This window comes from Tachyglossus aculeatus, chromosome 2 (assembly GCF_015852505.1).
Source record: "Tachyglossus aculeatus isolate mTacAcu1 chromosome 2, mTacAcu1.pri, whole genome shotgun sequence".
Taxonomy (NCBI): Eukaryota; Metazoa; Chordata; class Mammalia; order Monotremata; family Tachyglossidae; genus Tachyglossus; species Tachyglossus aculeatus.
In genome coordinates, this window is record NC_052067.1 from 59,108,500 (window position 1) to 59,113,190 (window position 4,691).

General features: G+C 44.6%; 1 non-coding gene across 1 annotated transcript; it reads left to right on the forward strand.

The window, feature by feature from the left end:
• Positions 1–2,571: 2,571 nt before the first annotated feature.
• Positions 2,572–2,710, forward strand: LOC119924848. Its single transcript, XR_005449533.1, has one exon. It is a non-coding gene; the product is annotated as a small nucleolar RNA SNORA7 (small nucleolar RNA).
• Positions 2,711–4,691: the final 1,981 nt, after the last annotated feature.

A 4,691-nucleotide genomic window follows, 5' to 3' on the forward strand; every position in this document is an offset into this window, starting at 1 on the left:
ATTGTAATAGGCATTGTAGGAATGGGTACATTTGAAATTTTGCAATGTTGTCCACATAAACTCATTTCTCAGAGGTTTTGTCAGTCCAGTAATTCATATTTATTGAGCTCTTACTGTATGCAGTGCATGGTACTAAGCACTTGGGAGAGTACAATATAACAATAAACAGATATTACGTGCCCACAGTGAGTTTACAGTCTAGAGATGACGTGATGATGGCAGAGACAGAAAATATTTTCTCAGGAGCTAGGGTGAGCACAAAGCCCCATTCAACTGCTTTCTGAAGCACTGTGATTTTTGTTCATGGCTCAGTACTGTAAAAGTCTCAAATGTAACAGAATATTACTTTATTGAGCCCAGTCTCTTCAGTAAGAGAAAAAAAAACCTGTGTCATACATCAGTTGGGTAAACGGGAAGCACAGCGTGATATGAAACATGAAAGCAATAAACCAATCATGTTTATTGAGCACTAACTCCGTGCAGAGCACTAAGTACTAAGGGCTTGGGAGCTTACAATATAACAGAACCGGTAGTAGTGTTCCCTGTCCGTAAGGAGCAGAAGTTAAAATAAACAACATTTGAGGGCATCAAGATGGATTATCCGTGTTCCTCATACTCTGTTCATTAAATTGGAGTCATGAACAGTGTAAAATATGATCAAACTATGCCCACTACAAGATGTATTTGCTAACTACTAGCAAGGTTATCAGTAAAGATGTTTTGGGAAGTGGAGGAAGCACGGACCTGGGAATCAGAAGGTTATGGGTTCTAATTCCTGAAGACAATCCTTCTGGGCAGACAAGTCACTTCACTTCTCTGGGCCTCAGTTGCCCCATCTGTAGAATGGGGATTAAGACTATGAGCCATAGGTGGGACAGGGACTGTGTCCAACCTGATTAGCTTGTATCCACCCCAGCACTTAATACAATGCTTGGCGTATGGTAAGCACTTAACAAATACCACAATTATTGTAGTTAAAATCCCCTACTGATCTCTCTATAAAGTAGAAGGGACTGTGGAATCCTTTAGACTGTAAACTCCTTGTGGGCATGGAACGTGTCTGTTAATTCCGTTATATTTTTCTCTCCCAAGCCCTTAGTGTAGTGCTATGCAGTAAGTGCTCAATAAATACCACTGAATTATTCTGTGTGGAAACAGGCCCAGAATTACTAATAAATAATGAACAGGTAACAGCCACTGTACACAGCCTCCTAACCTGTACTGACAGCTCTACCCAGGCCTAAGACCAGGAGAAGGCTCAGAATCTGGCCCCATCTGGGAATCAAGAATTAGACGAAGATATTTAACTTTAACGGACAACATCCCATTCAGTTGTCTTGTTAAAGAGATTCCTGATTTAAGTACTCTCTCTATATGTCTTCTGAACACCAGGGTAGTTCCAAGATATTTACAATGCTGTCCCAATTTGTCACGCATACCCCTCGAGGTTCAGCATGGCCTATGTACAGAGAGAGGCCTGGGAGCCAATAGCCCTGGGTTCTCATCCCATCTTGTCCATCTGCCTGCCATGTGACCCTGGGCAAGTCACTTAACTTCTCTGTGTCTCAGTTTCCTCATCTGTAAAATGGGGACCCAGTGCCTATTCTCCCTCTACTTTAGACTGTGGAGAGTTAGAGCTACAAGGGAAAAACGAGAAGCAGCAGTGACTTTGTGGAAGAAGGAGTTTTGGACCCGGGTTCTAATCCTGACTCTGTCACTTGTCTGCTGTGTGACCTTGGGCAAGTCACTTCACTTCTCTGGGCTTCTGTTACCTCACCTGTAAAATGGGGAGGAAGTCTGTGAGCCCTATATGGAACATGGACTGTGTCCAACCTGATTAGTTTGGATCTGCCCCAGTTCTTAGAACAGTGCCTGGCACATGGTAAGAACTGAACAAATGCCATTAAGAACAAAAATCTTGGGATGCTCTATACTCCATCCATACCATTAGGATGAATGTTTAGGTGCAGAACCATCATATACGTACAAGGAGTCGGAAGGATCTGGCTTCTAATTCTGGCTTTACATAATAAGATAATAATTATGATGGTATTTGTTAAGCACTTTCTATATGTCAAGCACTGTTCTAAACACTGGGCTAATTACAAGCTAATCAGGTTGGACACAGGCACACATGTCTGCTATGTGACCTTGGGCAAGTCACTTAACTTTTCTGTGCCTCAGTTCCCTCATCTACAAAATGGGGATTATGACTCTCAGCTACATGTGACACAGGAACTCTGTCCAATCTGATTAGCTTGTTTCAACTCTAGTGCTTATCACAGTGCTGGCACATAGTATGTGCTTAACAAATATCATTAAAAAAAAGATTCTGGGCTGCTGTTGAAGAAAGGACCTTTCTCTGGGTTCTTATCTCCTGTCTTCTGAGTGGTATTTGTTACAAATTGGGACAGCACTGTACACATCTTGTAACTACCCTGGTGTTCAGAAGACTTATTGAGTATTTAAATCAGGAAACACTTGAACAAGACGGCTGAATGGGATGTACCTGTTAAAGTTAAATCTCTCCCCCCCAACCCCGATTTTTGATTTCCCACCTAAGTACTTAGTCTCCTCTCAGGATCACACCTGGAGAGTTTCCAAGTACTCTATCAGTTTTGGTTACAGGAGGGAGAGTCAAGCAGAGTTATACCCATTTCATTCCTAGCTTGGCCAGTGGCTAGTGAGTGGAAGGCAATCTGCTTAAAGTCGAAAGTCACCTATGCTGGGAAACAGTGGCACAGGAGAGAGTCGAGAGTGGAGACTCAAGTTTATTGCACTGAATCAATCAATCAATCAGTCGTATTTATTAAGCACTTACTGTGTGCAGAGCACTGTACTAAGCACTTGGGAAGTACAAGTTGGCAACATATAGAGACGGTCCCTACCCAACAGGAGGGAGGAGGGAGGAGGGAGGAGGAGGGGGGGGGGAGGGGGAGAGGGAGGAGGAGGAGGAGGAAATGACAGTGGTAAGCCATGTCCATATTTTTACCAAGAAAGCTCTATGTATACAGTACAAGAACATTTGTAGATGGAGGTGGGACCTTCTGGGACAGTTAGGTCCATGCTGTCACTATGGGTCAGAAACGACTCGACAGCATAAGACAAGAGTCTGGATTCCCAAATGGAGCCAGATTTTGAGCTAGGTCTAATTCTCCTGATGGGGCAGAAGTTCCTCATCCTGGCTCCGTCCTCCTGGAACAATCAATTATTGACATCTAGAGAGTCTTTACTTTATTTTTTGCACTGCTTCTTCACCTCCTTCACCCTTCTCTTGGCTCATTCTCCTGACTCTTTTTTCGTGGTACTTCTTCAAGTGCTTCCTGTGTGCCAGGCACTGTACTAAGCACTAGGGTAGATACAGGCTAATCAGGTTGAACAGGTACCATGTCTGCCTGGGACTCCCAATCTTAATTCCCATTTTACAGATGAGGTAACTGAGGCCCAAAGTGAAGTGACTTGCCCAGGGTTACACAGCAGACAAGGGGCAGAGTCAGAATTAGAACCCAGGTCCTTCCGACTCCCAGGCCCGTACTGTAGCCACTAGAAAATGCTGCTTTCACTCTTTCTTTCAGGAAACACTGGAGCAGGCTTAGCGGAGCTGGTTGGTAATGGTTTAAGCTGTGGTCTTTGCACTCACGTCACACATGTTATCCTGCCCGTGGGCAGTGGCCAGACCCTTTAATAATAATTATAACAGTATTTGTTAAGTACTTGCTATGTGCCAGGGACTATACTAAGTGCTGAGGGGGGAATATAAGTAATTAGGTAGGACACAGTCCCTGTCCCATATCGGGCTCACAGTCTTAGTCCCCATTTAATGCTGGTTCATTCGTTCATTCATTCATTCAATCGTATTTATTGAGCACTTATTGTGTGCAGAGCACTGTATTAAGCACTTGGGAAGTACAAGTTGGCAATGTATAGAGATGGTCCCTACCCAACAGCAGGCTCACAGTCTAGAAGGGGGAGACAGACAACAAAACAAAACATATTAACAAGATAAAATAAATAGAATAGTAATATGTACAAGTAAAATAAACAGAGTAATAAATATGTACAAACATATATGCAGGTGCTGTGGGGAGGAGAAGGAGGTAAGGCGGGGGGATGGGGAAGGGGAGGAGGGGGAGAAAAAGGAGGGGGCTCAGTCTGGGAAGGCCTCCTGGAAGAGGTGAGCTCTCAGTAGGGCTTTGAAGGGAAGTGCTTAAGTGCTTACTCTGTGCCAGGCACTGTACTAAGCACTGGGATAGATACAAGCCAATCAGGTTGAACAGGGACCATGTCTGCCTCAGGCTCACAATCTTAATCCCCATTTTACAGAAGAGGTAATTGAGGCCCAGAGAAGTGAAGTGACTCACCCAAGGTCACACAGCAGACAAGTGGCAGGGCGAGGATTTGAACCCATGTCCTTCTGTCTCCCAGGCCCATGCTCTCTCCACTAGGCCATGCTGCTTCTTGGGCCGTAATGTCCATTGGTCTGTCTCGATTACCCGGAAGGCATCCTTCCAAACTGTGAGAGAATTAGGTCAAATAAGAGAAGTGGTTATGGGGAAAGAACATGAGCCTGGGAGTCAAGGGGACCTGGGTTCAAATCCCCACTCTGCCTCTTGCTTGCTGTGAGACCTTGGGTAAGTCATGTGACTTCTCTGGGCCTTGTGAGAAGCAGCGTGGCTCAGTGGAAAGAGCCC